Source organism: Vidua chalybeata, chromosome 8 (assembly GCF_026979565.1).
Source record: "Vidua chalybeata isolate OUT-0048 chromosome 8, bVidCha1 merged haplotype, whole genome shotgun sequence".
Taxonomy (NCBI): domain Eukaryota; kingdom Metazoa; phylum Chordata; class Aves; order Passeriformes; family Viduidae; genus Vidua; species Vidua chalybeata.
Genome location: NC_071537.1, coordinates 27,562,036 through 27,587,361, shown reverse-complemented (window position 1 = coordinate 27,587,361; position 25,326 = coordinate 27,562,036). Strand labels below are relative to the sequence as shown.

At 39.0% G+C, this 25,326-nt stretch overlaps 1 protein-coding gene across 5 annotated transcripts in view; it reads right to left on the bottom strand.

Annotated features, from left to right (window-relative positions):
* Positions 1 to 25,326, bottom strand: part of GRID1 (glutamate ionotropic receptor delta type subunit 1) — a 483,696-nt gene that overhangs the window by 216,731 nt on the left and 241,639 nt on the right. The gene's annotated exons all lie outside the window — the stretch shown is intronic.

Here is a 25,326-nt window from a genome sequence, read left to right as displayed (position 1 = left end):
ACTACATTTCTGGGCATTAACATGAAGGAATACATTTCACATGATCATGCTGAAATCTGCTTGTTCAAACTGTACTCAATCTTCATTCATACTCTCAGCATTTGTCTGTAATAAATGTCTGAGGTTTTATTTTGTAGTGAAATTTAGAACAAGAAAAACGTCAATGCTTATATTGAGCCAGGTTGCTCTCAAAATTAGCAGTGACTTGATCACAGCTGTACCATGTCCTTAGAAACCCTTAATTTTATGGGGAAAATGTCTAACTTGTCATGAATAAGAAAGTATTAAAGCCTCTCACATTCATTTCTCACACTTTTGTCATTAAATTTCAGCTCATGGGTGAAGCCAAATGGTGGAAATTAGAGTACATTTACTGAACCCATAGTGAAACCTTCTCTTCAGAAAATGTCACTGTAGCTAACAATCTCTACAAACTGCATTGTACCAGCTGCTGGATAGTTTGGGGGTTTTTAAATGCTGAAGTAACCGCGTTGTGACACTGCTCAAGTCAGAGGATGGAAGCCAGTCCAGCTGAAGCCAATAGCACTCCCTGCTGCCCCACCTGAGTGGGCTCTTAGACCACCCCTAAACATGGTCTTTGATGGCCACAAAAGACACATGTGAAGTCCTTTTCATCCCCCTTATAAAAAGTGGCACATGAAACCTGATATAAGTAACATCTTGTGAGGATACACCAGTATAGCTCATGTACAAGTGCAATATATTAGGGTCAACTAGCAGATGTCAGATCCAAAACTAAAACAAGCTGCCTTGAGTAGCTTCACACCTCTATCCAAACATGAGACTGCTTGTTAATATGATTAATTCAGCTCCAAAAATCAGCTGAATTGCAGAGAAATATCAGAAATAATAGAAACTAAGCTTGGGTTGTGCTAACCACAGTGGACTCCTTACTGATTTTTTGCTGCTCAACTCAGGCAAGTCTATAGCAGCTTTGTCCCACTGTCATAAACTTCAGACTTGCTCACCATCCTAAATCCCCAGTCAGGGCGGAATTAAACCGCAGGAAGGGGTTTATTGTTATGCAGGCATTTCTGGAAAGCAACAGAGGACTTCAGCACGTGCATAACTGCTAAATATTGCAGGTGTGCTGAAATAATGACAGTGAAAAACAACTATCATTTACAGGTTAAAGCATTTCACAAAAGTTGTCAAAGTCAGTTTGGATTTTGTGAATTTACATTCATTAGACAGCATTCATTACTATACCCATGCAAACTTTATGGATATGTGCAATACAAAACACAAAGATTTTTCTTTCAGTGATGTTTAGTCCTTCAAAATTACTGCAGTGCTGAACAAGCAGTAAGAAAATTCCCTTTCTCATGGTTTAGTAATGACTTGTCTTTTTGTACAAGCCACCAAAGGAAAGCTGTTTACAAAAGATTAACTGTGCTGATATTGCTCTAGAGGGATTTTGCCTCACGTTTGCAGCTGACCTGATGAACTACCAGTTAGAAATGTTCTTGTAGACAAGTGCAAAATACTTGATGCACTTGGTAAGAAGTATCTGGACTTGGAAGGGCATTGTATAGTCCCTTACAAACCTTTCCCCAAGGAAAATGGACTATTTTCCAGTTTGAGGAATGGAAAGGATTCTGAGTTTTTCCAGCTAGGTGAGAAAGCAAAATCTGAGAGTGATGAGATTGTCCAAGCTCAACTGTACAAGCACAATCTGTGAGTTTTTCACAGATATAAGTGAATGTGAATTTATTCAGTGTTGGCAATTAGAAAGAACTGTGTGATAATACCTTCCTGAATGCTGACATGCCTGCTCCTACTTGACACTAGGAAAAAGAAGGAGGCTTTGTGGGAATTCAAAGGTGGAAGTGGGAACTGAAGAGAATTGTTTGAAGAGGTGACTAACAACTTTAGGTGCCTACATAATGGAATCTTTTTTCACAAATAATTATTCACAACAATTACCAAGAGGGCAATCATTTCTTAAAATGTATCAGTACACAAATACACAAACATGCCCATATGCAGGAGCATCTGTTTATGAGACATAATAAATTAGGCTCAGTCTTATTTTATCTGACATCACACAAGGAAATGAGTGTCCTCATTTTTTTTCCCTGATTTAGAAGATCACAAGTCCATGCAACATTAAAGAAAAACTAAGCTTTGTTCCACAGCAGCTGAAACTGAAATATTCACAGGTACAGTAACGAATTTCTTTCCACTTCTCAATCTAGGACTACTAATCCTTCATTTTCTTCAACACTAAAAGGAGTTTGATTAAAATAAAGGGTTCTATAAAGAGGCTTTTTTTCTGTTAAAATACAATTGCTTCCTGTTTCTTGTAGCCTCAACAGTAATTTTTTATTAAAAAGTTTGGATTCTAACATTAGAGAGTTGTCCTGAACCATTGCTAATGAAATAATTCCTTGTGCCCATTCATTTCACACTTTGTAGGCAAAATATAGCAATCCAAATTCTCACTTCGGTCTAGAACAAAGGACAGACCAGTTTGATGTAGGTACACAACCTACAGCTACCTCTGCCTTCAGTCTTACAATTACTTGCTTTTCTCAGTTTGTAGCCTACCCTTGGCCTTTGAAATCACCTAATCATATTTTAATTTTCTAATTGCCCCTCTGATTTGTGCATGCTCACCATGAGGACTTTCAGAGGCAATATTTGAACATTTCCTCTTAGACAACATCAGTTTCTTGAAGAGGATGAAACACTTTAGAAGGAAAACTGTCCTAGAGAAAATGCACTTCTCATAAAAGGGATCCCTTAATTGGGCATATTTACAATACTCTAGTGTCAATCACAATCATGGAATCAGCAGGTTGGAACTGGAACTAGAAAAAAGAAGGAAAAAAGCAAAAAAGAAAGGTAAATTTCTTATGAACTTTGTGCCTCTTCTGTTACATCTGACCAGAGAGAGAACAGAATCTCTGTGTCTGAGAGCCTTCCTCCTAATGCTGACAGATAAACCACGTGTGCAGGTCTGACCACAGGAGGACAGGACAATTTTAGGAATAACCATTACAAGGAGGGAAGGAAAGCTTTGATACACTGCTAACATATGAATTCTGTCACTGTGACAACAAAACTAATGCTTGCCATAAATAAAGGGCTTTATTGTACTGTAAGGAATAATGGAATATATAATTTCCTGCTGGAGGTTAGGTTGGGTACTGTGCTGGCTGATTGGAACACAAACATAAAAGAATAGTACTAAATGTGGCATTAGCTACCTATAAAGCCTATTGTCACCTACAAAGCACTTCATTTTTATTACATTATTTATAATCTTTTTTTATATAAAAAAAGTTCCTACAGTTTACTGTAGCATTCATCTTTCATGAATTTACAGGATCTGATTCTTGGCCTTGACAAAAGAGCTTGAAGCTATTATTTCTGTATGAAACAGCTGTGTGGCTGGGCACAGCTGGCCTTTTAGGATGGCTCATTGCAGAAAAGAATTTCCAGGAGGTAAAGAGCACTATATCGTCTTTTCAACACCAGTTCCTAACCCCACTTGACAGAAACAGAGGCAGCACATGGCCAGGAAACATTCTACTTTGGGTGAAAAACAGCTGGAAGCAAACTGAAGTCCCAAGCTGGAGCTGAAAGCACAGCTGAAGAAGCAGCAGGATATAATTTCACACCCTGTCATTCTCATCCAAGCAGATTCTGGGAGGACTAAGTGTCGTCACCGAGTTCTGTTTTCAAATAACCTACGCAAATCCTTTCACTGGTGCATTTGTAAAAGGGAAAAATAAATAAGTGTGAAAAACAATGAGATCAGGCAGGAGATGGTGAGGTTTGGAGTTTTCTCATTTGCAGACTGCTGGCTCTACACTTCACACTTTTTTTTTCCCCAGTGTCAGTTTTATTTGAGTGTTGTTTTGATGATATTTAAAGCAGTGAAAAGAGTATCAGAGAGACCTGGATAGTTTCATTATTTTAGCATTTATACACTTATAAAAATAATTTTACCTTTTCCAAGAATTGAGGATGGGTATTCAAGGCATTGTTCTGTATACTTAAATTCCAAGAGGAAAAAAAATACTGTTTCTTCTTTCATTCGAAGATATACTTTATTGTCATTTTGATTCTCTTCAAATTGGACAATTATTTCATTTCTTGGAACAGAATAAAACACTCATCTCTAGGATTCATTGATTGGAAAGACAACACACAAAATATGTTTCCTAAACTACTTCAGTTTCGTGGGTTTCATTCTTTTTATTTTACATTGGCTGTTCTCCCTAATTCTCACAACTGCCAATTGTTTGCATTAGAAATAAAGGATAATATGCCTGGTGTTAGAAACAGAGACACATATCCTGATGATTAGTCTCCTGCTGCATTGTTAGCTTTCTGAATAAATTATTTTCTATACCATCTTTGTGTCCTTGCTGCAGATAATAACCTACTTGAAGGATTCGAACATATTCTAGAATTTTAGAAAACTGAAAGTGGATGTACTTCAAAAGTAGCTCTTATTATTCAGTCAATAAGTAACAACATTTTATTTCTCCAAACACTAGAAAGACTACTATAAATGTTTCTGACAGGGAATTATTTTGTCCAAATCATCTAGAAGAATCAGATTTTGAGTAAGCAAAACTTTCAATCCAAAATACTCACAGATTGATTTTAACTGCTCAAATAGAGTGATGGGACCAGAAACTATAACAACATAGTCTGTTACAACAGATATCACTGCATTAATATTAGAACATAAATACTTATTGGGGCCAAGTACAAATGTGAAATTATATTAATACAATATATTTTCTACTCTTTTTTCTCTGTTCATACAATGTCGCCCTAAGCTTGTATTTCTCACTTCACCCACATCATTTCCTCGAGTGTCTTTGCCTGCCATATTCCCACAATCAGTGCTAATTTTTTTTTCAACAAACATTAGAAATCACAATTTCAAACTGTGTCTAATTTAGTTACCTCACTCCTAATTAAGTTTTAGTTCAAGAATTTCTACTAAAAAAAAATCCTTGGCTATTTGCATGCTTTTAGATATGCCAGAGTTCACAGTAACACCTCTGCAATTATATCTTTGCCTTTTTTTAAATAAAGAAATGAAGTCAGTAATTAAGCAGTCATTATTGTAGCAAGTAGATAGAATATCAAGTACAATAAATCCATTAATTAGAGTGGATACTTATTATTATTCAGCTAAGAAAAGTCAGACCAAATGAGACCAGACAGGAAATTCTGCTGCGCTCCGCGACCTGTCTCTGATACACGGAGTATAAACCAGGAGGAATTGCGGATATTTCCCTTGAATATTCTCCCAACAATTCAGTTTGCAGTGCAAGGAATTCCTCAGACAGGTGTGGTTTCTCTGTATTTCTATGCACTAATGGTCCATGTAACCCTCCAAAGCTTTCTCCTCCACACAACAGCTCAGCTTCCTTTAAGCAAATGTAAACTTTGAGTGTCCAGATTCGGTTGACAACCAGCATAAAAACTTGGGAATTTTCAGAATCCCACTGGATCTCCCATTTCCCAGTTTTACCTTTCTCTCCTGGACAGTCCTACTAACAGGGATCAAACACAGAGCAACATACCTGCACCTGCACTGCCTGACCAAACAGACCTACAAGCTGCAGTGTCCCTTCTCAAAGAGATGAGAGAAAAGCAAGAAATGAGACATTTCAGGGAAAAAATAAAAATAAAAAAAAAAAAAAGCAGCAGGCTATCAGAAATTTAAACTTTGAAAAATGCATAGAATATTGATTCACCATTTAAGTTAAGATCACAGACTGACTTTTGACCACCTCTCCATAGAAACAAAGTCCTACCATGTGTGTTTCGATCCAAGCATCAGGGTTAACCAGATGCAAACTTCTACTCTCAACTCCTTGTAATATCAAAGGTTGAAGTTTCTATAATGGTTGCAGAAATGTTCGATACTGCCCACATCAATATTATTTTCAGACTTTCAAAGATAAAAACTACTTTGAATAGAGTCAAATCAAAGGTTATTTTCACTCCCAAACAGATGGAAAAGGCACAGAATGCACCACAAAGCCAGATGTGTTGCATGCATAAACAGATGCTTCCAGACTCATCATAAAAGGTTAAAAATATGTAATTTACTCTGCACAACTGATGTTTCACACCTGAAACAGCTGATCCAATCTGAAGGTAACTGGAGCTTCTCAGGAGGTCCAGAAGCACAAAAGCCTTTTAAAGGCTACAACAGCCCTTTCACATTTAGCATGAAAGGTCAACTACAGGTCTCTCCTGCTGGATTTTAACACTTAGCATTCAAAAGCACAAGGGAAAGCACCTCAGGAAATTCATTACTGTTGGAAAAAATGTGGACATATGCTACAACTGATGTAAAAAGGGAATTCACTGAGGAATCAGCATTTCTATTCAAATCATACATTTGATTCTTCCAAGTGCAATAATTGCCAACTGTTTGCCCAATGGTAAACCACTGAAATAAGCTGTAATAGCTTCTCACATCACTAGTACTGTTTATACATTAAAATACCTTTCAAGACACTACACAGTGCAACTGCTGTATTTTCTTGTGAGACCAAAAATAGCTGTATTAGCAGAAAATGTGCTTTTGCTTATGTATAGCCTCAGTTGAAATGAAATATTTTCCGAAAACCCTAATTTTAATCATTGCACTAAACTGCTGAATTTAATATTTGCTATGACTGAGTACCAGAGATCTAAACATTGATCTACCAGTACCTTAAGAAAGCATCTCTTTTTTCTCTTGAAGGGCTGAGATGCAGCTTTCTCAGGCCATATCATTTTACATGAGCATCTAAAGTAATAGTACCCATTTAAGATGTTAGGAATGTAAGCCTGTCAGCTTTCACAGAAATGCAGCTGTTACTGTATGGTAACTTTGGTTATTGTATTTAACATTTGAAGAACACCCTTTAGGAATAAGACCAGTAACCCTAAATTAGGGATAAGCAAATGCAAGTAAAAGCATCCCGAAACAAACCAAATGTACCAAAGGCATACCTGAAATAGTCAGGCAAAGGTTCTCTCTTCTCATTCAGAGAAAAACAGAAGTCACCCGAGGATCTGAGACATTCATTCTGTGTGTGCATAGCTAAATGTCCAGCAGAGAAGTCAGAAGCTCATCCCTTTGGATTTAATGGATTGCAGAGTGAGTATCTCTCTTGTTTAACTCAGCTTTAAGTACTGCATGTTCTGATCTCAAGAGAAACAGCAATGAAATTACTGCAGATAAAGAAATTAATCCCCTTGAGGAAAGGCTACTGGCAGGAAGACCTTATTCTTTCACGTGTGTGACAGTAATTATTGTGTGTGTTCATACAACACCTTTCAGCTAAGGATCCCAATGTACTCTACAAACACCTGGACGGTAGGAAAAAGTACAAATACGTGTCACAGGGGTGAGTTGTTCTTGTCTACTTAACTCCAAAGTCAGCAAACTCTTATTGTAATGGCCCCGCTTTGAATATTGTCTGCAGTTTTGTCCAAAATATAAAGCTATTAGGGAGTGTCCAAAGGAGGCCATGAGGATGGGGAAGGGCCTTGAGAGGAAGCCATATGAGGAGAGGCTGAGGTCCCTTGGTCAGTTCAGCCTGGAGAGGAGGAGGCTGAGGGGAGAGCTCATTGCAGTCACAGCTTCCTCCCAGGGGAAGAGGAGGGGCAGGCACTGATCTCTGCTCTGTGGTGACACTGACAGGAGCCAAGGGAGTGGCCTGGAGTTGTGTCAGGGCAGGTTGAGGTTGGATGTCAGGAGAAGGTTCTTCCCCCAGAGGGTGGTTGGGCAGTGGAACAGGCTCCTGAGGGCAGTGGTCACAGCCCCAAGGCTGACAGAGCTCAAGGAGCATGTGGACAATCCTCTCAGGCACACGATGGGACTCTTGGAGGTGGTGCTAGGCAGGGCCAGGACTCTATGATCTTTTTGGGCCCCTTTAAACTCAGCTTATTCTGTAATTCTGTGATTGGAGAAACTTTTTCTCATTTCTGTAGGTTCAAGTAAAAAATTGTATGTCTGGGCACACAAACAGCAGAGAGGTCATCAGAGCTGACAGCTGTTGGCACCCACCAGGGATGGAGTCTTCACTGAGCAACATTCTCTGTAATGTTACTATTTCTCTACCAGTCTCAGACTTTTTATAACCAAGTCCTCAATATTGTTAATTTTGTACTATCTCCAATCTCCTGCACTGCCACTTGGGCAGGTGCCTCAGTTTCACTCCAATGTTCACTTTCCAGAGCATTCAGTACCAAGTGGTTTGGGAGCACTGAGCCTGGTCCTTGTCTGGAGCCTGGTTCCCAGGAGCCCTCCCTGACTGGGGGGCAGCTGGCTGCAGTTATGGCTCAGGCTCTGCCACCTCAGCACAGGCACCAGATGGACACTGGCTCACCAGGAGCTGCACAGAGCTCGCTGCCCTGCCAAGCCCATCCTGAACCTGGCCAATGTTTGCTCACCTGCTGGCAAGGCAAGGACAACGGTGGGCATATTTTTAGCTCAGAAACGGGGAAGAAGGACCGTTTGGACAATCTTTATTTAATTTACACGATGTCCATCAGGCTGTAATGAGTAGGGTAGTATTGGTAGTTTGATTTCCTTGGATACCTGTTTGACTCACAAAGAACATTTTTATACAGACATTGAGTTTGGAAAATGAGAAAAAAAATATATGCATCCTTCTTTAATTTCCTACTTTTTCAAAAGCCCATTTTTGCAATGTAGCTTCCATAAAACTGCAGAAAAATGCAAAGGGATAAAAAAATCAGTTGTGGACTCCTCTTTTCTCCAGTGTTTTCTGACAAAAGCAAGATGAGAAGGATCCCTACTGAGATAACAAATCTCTTGGCAGAAGAAAGAGGGAGTTGAAAATAAAAACTAAGTTCATGTCACATATAATGACCACCAATTACTCTCTCTTGTAGGAATCTGCCAGTAACAAACAAAAGGAAAAAATCAATTGCTAATTATTCATTTGCATTATGACAACTATTGTAGTACAATGGCAAATACAAGCACTCCATTCTCTAACAACAGAACTCTGAACCCAGAGTGGGGGGAAAAAAACACATTACCAACATGCTAGAAAAAAATAAACATAGATCATCTTGGTTTTGTTCATCAGCTAAAACCTCCTCAGGCATCTTTCTCTGAGCTCCATGCTTTAGGAACAAAACGAGTAACGATTGTTACTCATTGAAAAGACATGCTCCTACTCGATTGAAAAGACAACTGGTCACTCTGAGGTGGAGCACTGCAGCAGGACTACTGTCAGAAGGCTCTCCACTCGTCAGATTCCAAACAAAATAAGCACATTTTTACAAACTGAAAAATGAGATGCTGCAGGCCTTAGTCTCACAAACGTTCAAGTCTGTATTTTGCTCTGTGTGAGGAAACTCAATGCCAAGTCCCCTCTCACATACAAGATCTCTCAATATATGAATACAGTACATAGTGACTACACACTGCAATTTATTCCTTTGGTGATGATTATCAGGACAAACACTTTAAATGCATAGGACACACTCACACCTTTCTGGATGTGAAGCCATTCTTTCCCAAAACAGCAATAAAATACACAAGCAAAAAAAGCCTCTCAGCTTTTTAATCACTGCTCCCGTGCTGCTCTTCTGTCCAAGCTACAATCCTGATAGTTTAACAGCTTATGTTCATGATAGAATATGTGGCCTTTGTGAAAGCACTGTAAACTTTTTATTCTTTTTTTACTTTATTTCTATAGAGCAACAGCAAAGAGAAATATGTGCAGGCTTAGGACCACAGTGTCTCCTCATTAAATATTCAGCTGTAGAAAAGGATAATGGTAAACAGATACCTGAGGAGGCAACTCTTGACATCCAAAAGCAAGACATATTCTGCGTTCTCAGTCAACTTCTGAGTAGAGGAGCAGCAGGAGAGGTCTATCTGCATGCTTATGAAAGTGGGGCTTCCTATAGCATTTCCTTTATGCGTACTTACAAATAAATGAATTGAGAGATCTATCTGCCTCAGTAAATTTAAATTTGATTGTAAGACTCAGAGACAAAGTGACTCCCCCAAAATCTGACAAGATTTTATCCACTTATCACAGCCATTAATCTGAAGGTCATTTAGGAAGTCCAATACACCCTAGGGTTAATATTTCAAGAGGTCTTACGTTTTTCCCCCTAATTAACTTCATTCCTTAGCTAATGTCTTCTAATTTACTGGAAAGGAGTCAGACAACTCCAAAAGTCACCAGAGGAAATGTCATCATTAGAAAAGGATGTGAAGGACATCTCTGGCTGAGCAAGAGAATGCAGGTGCTGCTATCTTTGGTGGGTGCTGGCAAATCCACACATCTGAACAGAGCTCACAGGAGCAGACACTGTGCTAATTTCAGTTACTTTAAATAAAGCAATGGCTTGGAAAAGGACAAGATGTTGTGCCAGAAAGGATAGAATAATATGTGCCAGACAGCTCAAAGCCTATAAATCAGGTACAGACAAGACTAATGTAATTACTGACTTCTCTTTTTTCTATTCTTGTGGAGAAGCTGGAAAGGGGAAAACGGAAACCCCTCCTCAAGAAAAGATTACAATTCCTACAATGCAGTGAAGGGAAAACAAAAAATAATACAACTACAGCTACTAAATTCACATTACTTTCACATATTCCCTTTTCTGAGGGGAAAAAATCTAAATCTGCTGAGTTCACAGGAATAATTCAACTACGTGATGTTTTATAAAGACATGGAAAGTCTATTTGAATTCTAGATGAACCATACAACATTTTTATCTTTTATTCTGTCCTTCACTCCAGGCAGAATCAATCTCGGATTTTTATTCTGAGGACACAACACATCAACACAGCACACAGCTTTAAGATAACTTCCACATACTTTAATTAATCATAAAAGGAGCAGATGAGAACTAACAGTTCTCATTCTACTAGCTCATTTATGCACCAAGTATAGGTAAGGCCTCTTGTGGTTGTCTTAGGGTTCGAGTTTATTGATCATGGCAGTCATCATATTATGTATGTTCCTACATAATATGTTCAAGCACTTCTGCACCTGAAATATATTTGGTTACAATAATTAATAACTTGGGGCAGGGGGAAGCAGGGTTAGAGGCTTCTTATCAGGAGAATGTGGCCCAGGTCTCTGAAATACAACTTAAGAATGCCAGTTGGAACTCTTTGGAAGGCAAAATAACTGGGTTTTTTGGTTGTTTGTTTTGGGGTGGTTTTTTGGTTTGTTTGTTGTTTTTTGGGATTGTTTTCTTAGATTTCCTTGTAATTTTATCCTCCTAATTTCCTCCTTTGAGCAAAAATGAGGTTCAATTCAGTTCAGGTATTTCTTCAGATCTCTTCACTCATATAATCATTTTTCTCACTATCAAGAGGTGCTCTTGGTCCCAGAGTACATGAACAGATTTCATCAGCACCGTCTTCCTCCTCACCCTAAACATCCCCATATGGGCCACTCACTTAAGATGCTTGTGGGTCCCTTCCAGCTCTGCATATTCTGTGGTTGATTTAGATGCATTTCCTGACACGGCGCAGAGACAATATAGCTGTAAACTTCAGGGACTGAGACAGCCACGTAAGCTGCTGGAAACACCCTGATTTCAAAGCCTTCTAGCAAGAGGTTGCAGATACACTTTCACACTTCATTTCTTCTGACATGTCCCCAGAAACACCACTGTGCGTATCCAGTGACAGTACTGGAAACCACACACCCTGGCCACCTCCGAGGCTTTCGTACACTAGCTACTGTTTCCATGAAAAAGAAACATTTTTTTTTTTTCCCTGGAAACAAGTGCTCAGTGTTTGTATGAACAGAGGTCTTTTGCTCACAAGAGTGGAATGAATGATCAGCAAAATGTGCTTTAACACCGGAAAAAGAGAGAGCTGGAAGTTGAGCTCTTGAGATTTAGGAGGTCACTGATTGCATTCTTTAGACAGCAGGACCATTTTTTTTTTTTTTTTTTTTAATGTAGAAAGAGTCTAATATTAAAAATATCAGCTTGTCAGTTTCTGGCTATATCATAATAGTATCCTGATTTATGCTTTCTTTCACACCCTATCACTAAGTCTTCCAAGTAAAAACAAACAAACAAACAGACATTTTCCTGTGCTTTCTGAATTTAAATCACAATTTTTCTGATTTATACTTCAATGACTGAAACATACAGTTTTAATTGACCCTTTAATGAGTGAAATAAACCTCTATTCTCCTCTTACAGAGACCCCACTCATCTCTAGATGAAGTGATCCCTGATTGATTTACTGATTCCACAATGATGAAAGATTTACTTACACAGAACATATATAAGTATAATGTATAGATACATACATATACATATACATATAATGTGTGTCTGTGTATATATATATGTGTGTGTGTGTGTGTGTGTGTGTGTGTGTATCCAAGGACTCTTTCCCAGCCCCACGAGGATAAATTTGACCAAAACCATGAAAATCTGCTTAAGTCTCTGTAGCACAAGTGGCAGGAGGGGGTAATAGGGTTCCATTGCTATAGCAATAAATAGCAAGCAATAAAAGCATTTCCCTTGAGCAGCCATGGTACAGTGTAAGTGCAGAAGCTAGAGGAGGAATATTAGGATGAATATAGACTAGTTAATTGAGGATAAACATACCAGGAAGAAAAAAAAAAAAAAAAGAGCCTTCTTGAACTTTGCAGTATGCTGATGACAATTTGAAGAGACAGTGAGTAAAAAAGCCTACTTAGACAAGAAGAAACTGAATCATGTGAAATTCGCAGTGGATTTACTGAAGTGCATAGTCCCATGGGCTAAAGAGATGTAAAGAGAGATAACAAGGTTGACGGTGAAAATGAGAGAACTGGACACTAAAGAGTGCCATGGGAATATTGAGGCAAATTCTTCCAGCAACTACTAAAGAACAGAAAGGAAAGAACCAATACAAAGTGAAGTGTATCCTCAAGCCTGCTACTTCATTTACATTTTTGACCTGGTTCTGAAGAAAGAAAACAAATGAACAAACAAAATCCAAAACCACCCACAAACCAAAAAGGATGTGAGAAAAATCAAAATAAACTGTCCAGAAACATTTGGGGTTTTTTTTCCCAATCTTATATTTCACTCCTGCAAATTATTTTTTGTGATATTTACCTGACACTGCCTTTGATGCTTTATATCTTAATTTCTGTCCTTCCTTTTTTTTATCCAACCTATCCCTTATTCCCATTGCAATAAATAGTTACTTTGATTTACAATTCCCTTCAGCCAACTGAGCAGGATTATATATATTTTTTATATATACACACATTAAAAAAAAAAAACCACAAATGAAAGTTCATATTTCATAAGGTACATTATTTAAGACAAGGTTTGAACTTTCTTTTTTTTTTTTCAGTTTCTAATTGTATTTATAATTTTAGTGTGACACTGTCAGTGGAATGATTAAAATAAGCAGCAAATACAGCCTTTAAAGATATAAGCAGCTGTTTCTTTCATTTTCTACATAAATAATATGACTGGAGAGTCAAAAGAATGGGTTGTACTAAGGAGCCTTAAAACTTAAGGTTGAATACCATTCTCTTTTCAGACAGATACTACTACTTTCTCCTTGTTAAAGACTTCCCAAAGGTCTGCATAGACACTCAAATGTCTGATATCTCAGACTCATCAGTCTGATGTCTATTTTTGTTACAGCCTGCACTTCAACTAATTTGAATGTCTCTAATATTTGAATATTAGTGCTCTAATTATAGATTTCATATAATCTGATTACCGTTACAAACATAAGGGTCAAGCTCCTCTTAAAGTTGCCTGGTTTCTTTTAGGCTCTACTGAAAGTAGCTGAAAGTGATGTTAAAATCAAAGTCATTGTATCCTGTAGGTTTATTAAATGGATTTGATACAATTTTTTTGGATTATGCTGCATGGAAAGGAGTAATTTCATAATTTTGTTTTCGATGGGCACATATAACTAATGGCAACTTAATAAAGTTAGATTTTATTTTTCTTCACAGCCGCAGTTATCAAATTTTAACATCATTTCTTTAGTGCAGTTCTCTGGATTCAACTGCCCCCATCTACTCACCTCCACCCCCAGAGCACCCTCACTCTTGCTCCTCACTCACATTTCAGTCATTCCCTCCACGGAATCGTTAATGGTCTACCACCTTCTCCCCTTCCTCCCCAAAAAAGACTCTTCTCCACCCTTCCAAGTGTCTCTGAAAGACAGCATGGTCCCCTTAGGGGCTCAGTGGAACAGCAGGCAGAGCTGTCCTGAGCACTGCGGGTCAGCCAGGATGGCCACTGACCTGCGAGGAACGTGGCCAGGCAGGGAGCTGGAGGGGCCCTAAAGCCCTTCCTAAGGTCACAGGGTCTCACTCCTCTCAGCCCAAAGGGCCCCTGCTACAGGTGACTCGACAGCACCATCACCAGTGGTGCCAGAATCCCACCCCGTGTCCCTGAAGGTCTCTGCAGCTCCTGCCCGCTGCACACAAGCTTTGCTTTTCCCACACCTCCCAGGGCTGCTGCAGCAGGGGATGGCAGGGTGGAGGAGAAGGAAAGAGTTGTGGGAGCAGGGAAGGAAAGGAAGCAGGGGGGTTATTCTGCAAAGGCATTCCCTGGACTGGAAAACCACTGCCTTATAGGATGGGACCTGGCTGTAACTTGGAACACAATCAGCCCCTGAGGGCCCAGTGTTCCACTTCAGCAGCACCCAACTCATGCAAGGGGTTAAAAACTCATAATAATCAGGCCAGGATTATTCCCTACAAGAACAAATACATTCAGAAGAGGTGTTCTTCCAGGTTTAGCAGTACTTTGGTTTTCTATATACTGCTGCAGAGTTAGGAAGGTAAGGCTCCATAGCACATCTCCAAATCCCCCATCACTTTGGGTGGCACAGTACCCTGCCTTCCACATGGACTCTGAGGCTCAGTGTGTGCAAGTTTTTAGCTCAGTGTCCCCTTCTGCTTCCTCTCCGTTTGCCTGACAGAGGCTAAGATCAGAAAAGACAGATTGCTCTGACATTTCCAGATGGAGAAAGAAGCAGGCAAAGCCAGTCCATTTGGATAGAGGTGGGATGGCCAGCTCACAGAGAGAAAATGCCAGCTCTCCATACAGGAGCAGATGATTTTTTTGTCATGGCTCCCTGCTGCTTTGATCCTGAATAATCTGTAGCTAACTGTGTTCATCAGCCTGTGCTCGTCAGGCTGACATGCCCTTCCCTGCAGGTGGCCATCCCAGAAACCATCATCCAACTATTTTGCACAGGCAATAATATTAGGGAAGCAATGGCAGGGAACCTTTTGGTACTAGCAGACTTTGATCATAATAATGCTTATTAAATCTGATATACTGGATGAATACACACAGTTTTATTATTCAGCTAAGGAATTGTATTATAATGCATACAAATAGTCACATTCTGATATTAACCTTAACCAAGTGCTTGGGCTATGGTCAAAGAAATAAAGAAGATGTAGAAAAAGAAATAAAAAGATTTGAAAATGCTGCCAAGTGAATAGAGCCATGATTTAAGTGATAAGAACACTCAGTCTTTTCATCACATACAGGTAGAGCAAGCTGAGAATTCTGACCAGTAACAGCATGTCTGGAAGTGCAAAAATTTGCCTTGTGATTAAAATGTGATTTATACCACTGACAGTGATTAGTCTTCATCAGTTTTAATAACTTTAACATTACAAAGCCAAATTCTGTATGTTTATTACATGTGATTGTTATTTTTTTTTAAAATTCTGAAGGCCATGAGCCAGAAAAAAAGAGGGAACAGTTCCAGACTCCATTTTTACTCTTAAAAATGCTTAATGATGCAGAGGCATCTGTAACTGTGATTTTAGATAGGTAATTCCCAACTACAACTGGGAGAAAAGTAAACATTTCCAGCATTCTAGCATATAGCTTTATCTTGGAAAAAAAATCATAATATCAAACATACGTTTGAATAAATAACTTTCTAATGCTTTTCATGGAATTTTTTTCATTATCAAGTTATCATTAATTTACTTCTTTGTGGCCATCTAACTTGCATGTCACCCACCCAGTGATAGGTCCTGTCAGCACTTCATGAGAGAAGATTCATTCTCAGAGGAATTACATGTCCAAACAAAAAGGAAAAGTGAGGAAAGAAAAAATTACAGTAAAATTATTTATTCTTTAGAATTGTATTAGAAGTAAACCAGAGGAGATCTTAGAGGCTTCCTACACTTAAACTATTAATCTCTGGCTTCTGGCAAGTCCCTCGGGATCATATTCATTGACATACTTAGAGGTCTGATGTTGTAAAGAGGTGACACTTGTGACAATTTCAGAACTTTCCAGTCTATTCCCCAATAAAACTGTTAAGCTCCTGGATGCTTTTAAGACTATTTTAAGCAAAACTCTAAAATTCAGTTCTGGATGTCTCTGCCTCCACTCCCCATCTAAATCATTTAGAGCATTATTTTACATGGTTATTGCAAGGACAAAATGCTTTAAAGTGAGTAAATTACCCAGATTCTGCATTAACAGCAGCAATATTCACTTAATTTAAATAGATCATTAAGAAACACATCCAAAGGCTCAGGAGTCCCTTGCATTTTATCTTCATTAACATCCAAGCATCTGTGGACCTGGCAGTGTTTGGTTAATGGTTGGACTTGATGATCTTAGAGGTCTTTTCCAACCTTAATGATTCCATTCAAAGCCATCCACATTAGAGGAAAGGCATTCTCACATCACCAGTTTTGTCTTCTCTACCTTGTCCACCAACTGTATCTCTGCACAGCCCAGTTAAAAGCTGAATATGGCTTCTCCTTTTGTACTACAATGCATTTTACAAAAATATTTCAGCTGCTAGTCCTGGACCAGGGCAATGTGCTGTGCTGTACTCAGATATTTCAAAATTAAGTGAAAGAAGTATTTTCTCTTACCACAGTTTCCCCTATTTCAGATCTGCCCTGAACATCAGTAACTGTTGCCACAAGCTACTATAAAGCAGTGTGTGGACTGAAGAAAGCTGACTCCATCCCAGCCAGACTTCTACACAAGTCATCCACTGCATTTCGCTTTTGGCAACATTTCTTGCTGTTCCACTCCTTGTCCTGCCTTTGAACACCCCAAAATTTAACCAAAGGAATGATTTTTCAACCCCACAGTACTAAGAGACAATCAAAACAGCATCATCAACCAAATTTTAAAATTAAATAGTAGCTAGGTTTCAGTTATTAAAACAAAATTAAGTAATATAAAAATCTTTAACATCCACAGATAGATTAAAACCATTTGCACCCTGAGACAAAATCTATTTGCTTACATTGTTTACTGCCAGCATGAAGGAACTTAGTATTTAGAGTGACTTATTAGAAATATTACCAGTGATTGTGTTCAAAAATCAATTCTTGCTGAAAATATAATAAAAAAAAAAAACACTAATTAAAAGGTATATTGGCAAAATAAAGCTGGCCTAATAGGATCCTGGGAGAATCAATCACTGTAATCATCTGCTGCCATAAACTCTATGAGAAGATTACAAACGTGATGCTTCAAAGGAGGGGAAAATTCTTTTAAAATATAATTTGAACTTTACTTCTGAAATACCATGACCATCATGATCCATCACCCACAGTCACTGCCCAGACCTACAATAAATCAAAGCTATGATTCAATGGTTACAATCAATCTTTTGAGAGCAAACGGTGCTGCCATGTCCAGTACATGCATTTCACATTATTCATGATGAAGGCTGTGTTAGTAAATGGCAAGCAAAAAGTTGAGAGAGAACACACAGGATAAGAAAACCTTCCAGAATAACTAATTACAGCAAACAAACTGAAAAAGACAGAAAAGCAGCACAGAGATGCAGCTGAAGCAAAGCTGCATGGCCTAAGGTGTATGGGAGTGTGATGGTTTAGACACTGGGAATTTAAAAACTTACACAAAAGAGATGTTATATACCACTCTATCAGAGGAAGCAAATGACCTTGGAAGAAGTTCTAGCTGTGAGTTATTCAGGTAGAAAAAATGAACAATTACCAGCATATAATTGGTGGCTGTCTTGCAGGAGCCTCAGAAATTGAAGGTCCTGGGAATGGATTTTATATAGGAACCAAGTTATTTGCCCATTTTTCAGCTTGAGAAAGGTCCATTTCGGGCTACTCATACTAACAAATAAAAATTCAATTTAAAAAATCAGACCCAGTTAGACCTATAATGTAAGCCTATAACAAAAAAAAATAAAAATCTCACTACGTATCTCCAAAAAAGTAACATCACTTTAAATAATCTGCCAAGCTATTCCAGAGACTTTTTAACCAGCATCTTTATGTCTACAACCATGTATCTTGCTACTAGAAAGCATTTCGGCAGTCTTAGTTGCTGTGTTGAAGAACCACCACAGACAAGGTGCTTTAGACAAATACCTGATGCAAAGACTTTAGCAGGATAGATGATGTTATACTTGCACTTTCAAAAAGTAAATCTAAATTCAATAATTGGAATAAATCATCTCCAGGGTGCGCTCAAATAATTCAGGCAATCTGTTTGAAGTCTTCCACTTCCATGCAATAAATTGTGAGAAGCAAATCATGAAGCACTGTTTCCAAGTAGTCTAACCTCCATTCACCACACAGGCTGAACTTTTAATAGAAGAATTGCTATCATTTCCTGTGAGGAATTAGAATGGCTTTTCTCCAGTAAACTGTATATGTCTATTAAACAAAGTTATGGTGGGATACAGAAGACAAACATTTAAATTCAATGTCAAGAGTTTTCACTTTAATTAAAGCAATTTCCAGTTTAAAGGAAATGAATATCCAAGCAAGCATTTACAATTAATCCTTCCCTTCAGAAGTAGCACTAAAATTTAGTTAGGAGTGAAATATGATTATTTCACTTCAAATTTTGTAATCTAGAATAAAAAATAAGATTTCATTGCGTATTTATTTGGCAGTAGCTCACCAGAGTAAGGCACAAAAGTCCTTAACAGAGTTCTAAAATTCCAATTTCAGCTTTGCTGCTTTCCCTCATAAACTACAGATCAGTGATAATTATGGTGCCAACCTAGCTATTCTACATTTTCTTTCTTCAAATTCCAAGTATAAATATCAGTGAGGAGTACCACTATATTTTAAGGTAGGAAGAAACTGCAAACCCTCTGTCTGCATAAAGGTCATCTTACCTCTTCCTTTTCTAATTCAAAATGAGGCATTTGAGAACAGACAAAATACACAGTTCAAACATAATAAGAGGGCTAAATGCCATTTCAACTCTGTCTCCAATTACTGCACACAATAAGCATTAATATTAATAGGAGTTTAGGGAATCCAACTAAACAACAACCTGAGCAACTCCCATCATCTTTAGAAGGGCTGTCTTGGAAAATTCTGCTTCTCATTTTGACTAGAATAAGAGTGTAAGAGAATTTGCTATCCAAAGCGATACATGCTCATAAATTTCAGCAAATTGGCATGTTCTAAGAAGACATTTTTCTGCAGACAATCCTTAACATTTCTGACCTGCTCAAGTGCTAACTCATCTTCCAGCATCCTTCCCATGTGGCATTTCTTTCATCCCCTTCTCTCTGGCTGAACTGCAGAAGCAGTTTCTCCATCCTCTTTCCTGAAGACTTTAACGTCTGTGCATTGGGTCAGCCAAAAAGTAGCTGCTCCCTTCTTCGTAATATTTTTACTGTCCCCTGTCAACTCTGTGATTTATTCTCCTATTTCTGATGTTGAATATGTACCCTTTGGAGCTTTTTTAACAGCCACTGCACTTTTTCCAGTCCACAAAAAATGCTGGTTATTTTCCTGCTAGACTGTATCACCCCTGTGAGGAACACTTTCAGCAGCACAAGTGATAGTCTGTTAGTTCAAGCTTGGAGCAGTGTCCTTCCTCACGCTGTTCCCTCTCCATTTTACACTCTGCTCTTTTTCAGTGCTACCCCAAAACCATCAATTTCATCTGCCAGTGTGTAAGTTCCTGGTATCTACCCACCTGTACCTTTTGCTGCACTTTCAGGAACTTCTAAAATGAGAAATTTCTAAAACTAGAATTTTATCCTCTCAGACTACAACATTTTCCTGACATGAGTCTTGCTTACAGGAAAGCCAGAAATCTAGGAGAAATATCATTAACTACAGGTGCACACAAAACAAGAAAATTAATGCACTCCCATGTATTTCATTTATACACATCTATACACACACGGGCATTCTCTCACCACATTTTTGTGTCACTTGCAGAAGTTCAAAAGGAAGTCTGGTAACAGTTATTTAATGTTGGGAACTCAACAGTGATTTGACACAAACAAGAGCTACTGCCAGCCCCAATGCAGAATGAGTGAGATTTCAGCTGTTAGCAGTGGGTACCACCTCATGGCACTGTAGCACTGAACAGAAAGGTACCTGAACTGTCTGGGACATTGCCCCGTGCACACTCTTCAGCTTTTGCCATTCTTGCAGTGCAAACCCACAACAGTTTTGCACCACAACGTTTAGACCTGTCCTCAGCAAGGTGGAAATTCAGTAAGGATGTCCCTAGGAGAGCATCCAATTCTACAACTCCAAGAAGTTTGTAGAAAGGTAGCACAAAGCTTGTTTGACTAATCAAAGTTGCATTAAATTCCCCAAATGAAGGGATTTTGTGAGATCCCAGCTTTTCAAAAGTTATATGCAACCACTTTGAAAAATAACATAGCAATATGAGCAATAAATAAAGTCCTCATTTTGAAAACTACACTGTACAGAATCAAAAAGATATCTCTCTGCTAAGGAGAAGAAGTCTCAAGGCCTTTAATCTCCCCTCAATCAGATACCATGATTCATTCAATGTTTTTCCTATTTTAGATGGAACAGGAAAAGTAAAGGGTAAACTGGGCCACTTGAAAGACCTATTATCTGCTTATTACCTTACTGATTTCGGCTCAGTGTGCAATTTCTAGTGGATTGTTCCCAAAATTAGCCCTGCACTGACAAACTCTTGGAAGGAAATATTACCCCCAGAAGCAGCAGCATCAGTGACATAACTAACACTGAGCTGCTGTTTCTCAGGTTACTCTGCAGGCAGACACAAGCCACCACAACCTCAACCTCTCCAAGTAATAAACTCCCTTCCTTCAGCATCAGATATTAATCTATCAGCAATCCTGGCCCAGGAAGGTTGCTGCTGAGACACCCTGCTCCATGTTCCCTTTATACATTTCATCATTTAAGAACAAATCTATGAGTTAATATAAAGAGCTCATCACTGATTGGACCCTTTTTAATAAGGTCACTGATCAGTTACTTTTTAAACTGTTTCTCCTTAAAAGTCTTATTTATTTGGAAAAGCCTTGCACACTCCAGGAATTCTGCAACTAACTAGTGATTTGAACTGAAACATTTATGCTGTCCTTGTCACCATGGCACCCAGCACATCCCAATCATTTATTTGATGATTCCTTCCTGTTTGCTTATTTCAAGCATGCTGGCCCAACATTCATGAAGAAAATTCCTTTTGCTGGCTTAAACATATAATCCTGAAGATTTCAACACTAGCTCACGAACATTTAGCTCTACAATTTCCACTGATTTGTACATTTAAAAATGAAGGCAGAGGTTGGAAAATGTGGGGCTAATATCACTTGTCTGACCACATCAGGTCTTACTGCTGGCTGTGAAACAGCTTCTGAGCATGTAACCACTTTTCAGTAATGCTAGAAAAACACCCTCTATAGTGCATTATCCCAAAGATAAATAGGACCACACCAAATGATTCAGTAAACAAGTAACACAGATAAAATTAGATTAACCCCTCAGTGCAACATGTTGCATGGGCTTCCTGAACAAATTGTTTTACAGCCTCCATCCCTTCCCCCCATCACTCCACCAACTCAGGCTTCACATCTTTCAACCTCTGCCACCTCACAGGTGCAGACTAATGCTCCCTCAGCATATGGCACATACACAGACACTAAATCAATCTCCTTTTTCTCCCTGTCTCTTTCCCCAAAATGAGGTCAGACTAAACAGAAAAATACCCATTTTTCTCTACAGTACTGAGCTATGCAGTGTCTCAGACAGGACAATACCATTTCAAAAGCAGGGAAGCTGGGCTGTGCAGTCACCTGTCCCTGACCTGTGAACATCACTGCTCACACCCACTCCCCTCCCAATGCACTCCACTTCCCTGTGTGGGACTGCACAACAGGAGCTCAAGAAGGATTCCTTCCTCTTTCATATTTTTATGCCCTGTCATGGTAATCATGGAAGGCAGGAACTCAGAAGAAAGAAAAAAAGGCAATACATGCAATTTCTGCCAGATTAATTTCTTTTCAGGCTGGTGGAGAGTTTAAAAAAATTTTTTAAAAGCATGATTCACTTCCTATTATTCACTGTGAGATCCATTCCATTACTGCTCTAACAGTACATTGGAGCAAGGATAGCTCAGACACAGGGAAAGGTCAGTCTAACCTCTGCTTCTACAGTCTGCCTAACACTTGCTTCCAGATCCTTCTCTTCTAAATGCAATAGCAGAGAATGCACACACAAGTGCAGAATGCAACTTTGCAGCTGAGGACCCACCCACTCCAGGTAAGAGAGGAGTTGTGAATTTTTAAAAAAAGAAATTACATATGATATTTGCATAATATCTGCTGTTGGAAATAAACTTGATTGGAGGAGCTTGTCTCCAGATACAAGACAACCTTTCCAGTTTCCTAGTTTGCTTAAATGCAGTTTACTGTGGTCCCCAGTATCCAAACTAGTTATTCCCAAGGTTAAGCACTAGCTTCAAGAGCATCCAATGGGTCTTATAGCACAAAGAACTCACAGAAGAAAAACTAGCAAAATGTGCTGGGAAAGGGGCAAAAAAATCCCCATCTGTATTTTCTCATTTCCTCAGTGCTAGAAGGAGCACATCTTGTGGTGGATCTTCCCAGGCTGGAAAGGTGCCAGTGGGAAGAAGTGTCTTGCAGCAAGCTTTCCACACAGAACAGTTTAGGTCAGAGACTTAGGGGTCAACTCCTGAACAAACTGGGACAGATGTTGTAGGTGTCGGCGACAGACAGATCAAAATGTTGATAGAGAACCATGAGGATGACCTCTCGGAAGCAGTCAGATAATAGTACACCAAAGCACCAAATAATGTACTTGCAATTTTGCAGCTGTCTCACAGGTGCTCATATCTTCCTGTCTTGGGGCAGGGAGGTTGGCTACAAAAGTAAGGGTTAAGTTTTTTTCTTTTCAGTAGTGAACCAGCACAGAAACCTGAGGATAAAGATTGAGCAATGGAGACAAACACCATTCCACCTTGTGGATTTCAGTTTCTGGAGCCTTCTCCAGCCCCCACCAGCACAGTCCTTTCTCTTTTTACTGAATCTCATCCTTACCATGATCCCTGTCCTTCCAGAGCTTCCTGGCCTCCCACCTTACCTCCTGGTCCTGCTCCATCTGTATTTTAACTCTCGTTCAGGCCCCAAATCACTTCGGCCCACAGCCCACTGAGACTCTAAAGCTAAAATACAGAACTAAAATTGGTACCATTATCTCTGTGTAAGAAAAACATGCTTCTCAAGGAAAAAAAACTGCTTGTGTTAGCATGATAGATCATATTCTATGATTCTCTAACAGCATTCAGATTTTGGGCAGGGTAGATGCAAAAACAATACTGACTTCAAACAGAAGGAGAAGACAAGCACATAACATTTGACAACTAGAAATGATAGACATAGTTTTGTAAGCTCTGCCCTGATCTGATTTCATGCATGTGTGCCAATTCTCCTCTGCAGTTAGCAGGCAGCCCCCTATTAGAAGAAGAGTAATACACCTGAAGCAATCGGAGAAGTTCCTCTGTTTGACCAAGACTGTGCCTATGTTGCCTTTTGCAAAACATCTTCACAACTTGATTCAAATTACGTTGCTTATAAGGCACTCACCTTCCAGAGCACACAAAGTGTGTTTCAATGTGCACCTGAACTAAAAAAAAAAAAAAAAAAAAAAATCCTTTTGCACTGCACAAAATGGGAGGCTCTGTTAGCAGGAGCAGCTCTCCAGCTCAGAGGCTGGGTGGGCCATGATTGATCAGATGTCTAACAGGAGATGGCATTTGACTGTCTACCCTGTCCACTCTGAAGGCTGCAGCATGAAGCAGCCAAAACTCTCCCCTCCAAAGACAAAATCCATTCATTTCATTACACAGCATCCTCCTCCAAAAGACCAAAGCTTCACTGAGTTTATCAAAATGCCTCTTCTGCTTGGCAGGATGGGATACAAACCAGCACACATATATTAGAGACTACTGACAGTTCAAGGGAAACATAAATAACAAACAATTTCACTTAAAAGGACATTTAAGGGTTCTAGCATGTCCCAAGCATTTAAACACAGTTTGGCTCTTAAATTATTAATATTGCAAAGGACATTTGCAAAACAATTGTATCTGATTTAAGAGGCAAGCTGCAATCTGCTGCTGCTGATTCCCTCCCCTGTAGTTACACTCCTGTATTTTGACACAGTCATTATTTTAGCTCTAGCCAATGATGCCACTAAGTGACAGCTACGACTTCAGGTGAGGAATTTATAACAGCAGCCACTCATTACAGCAGCACAAAACTTTGGAAGAGGGTGAGAGGAATTTTTTTTCCCCCCCACATTTCAACCTATTGTAATGCTTCAACCCACTTAGTCCCCATCTTGATCTGGAGTTGCACATTAACCCACCATGTCAAACTGCAACTGTTGCATTGTGCCAGGCTGCAGTCCAAGAGGAAACTACTGAGTTTCAAGTGACTCTTTTAAAAGTCATGACTTTGATCAGTGCTCCTCAAATCTCAGCTAGGAAAATCCAAAACAACAGCATTCAAATATTAAAAATTTCCACTTACTCCCTGAACAACAACAGCATAAAATGCTCTAATGCAAGCTGCTCCTGTACTCTTCTCCATGCCTCGGTTTTGATCCACAAGGATCATTTTGTACAAAGTTCTTTTTTTCAGCTCAGTTAAGGGTCAAAATATATTTAGTTCCAGGTTAATTTCTACTATGAGTTTTTTTACTAGAAGCAAAACTCACATGATGATTAAACCTGTGTCACATACTTCAAACATTCGTGTTTATCACTGCCTTGTAAGGACAAGAAGTTATCCAGTTCATAATAGAATGGTCAGTGCTGCAAATGAAAATTAAAAAGCATTCATACATAAAAGAGTTTGTATCTTATTTCTAAAATAACAGAAGTATTCAGACCAAACACATAGACATTTGAAGAATATGGAATTTTCTAATTCACACCAGTTGTTTAAAGTACTGGGAGTTAGCTGAGCCAGCAATCCACTTCAGTAGTAAAAAGTGCTATAAAAGTCTTTATGAGATGTTACAAACTGGC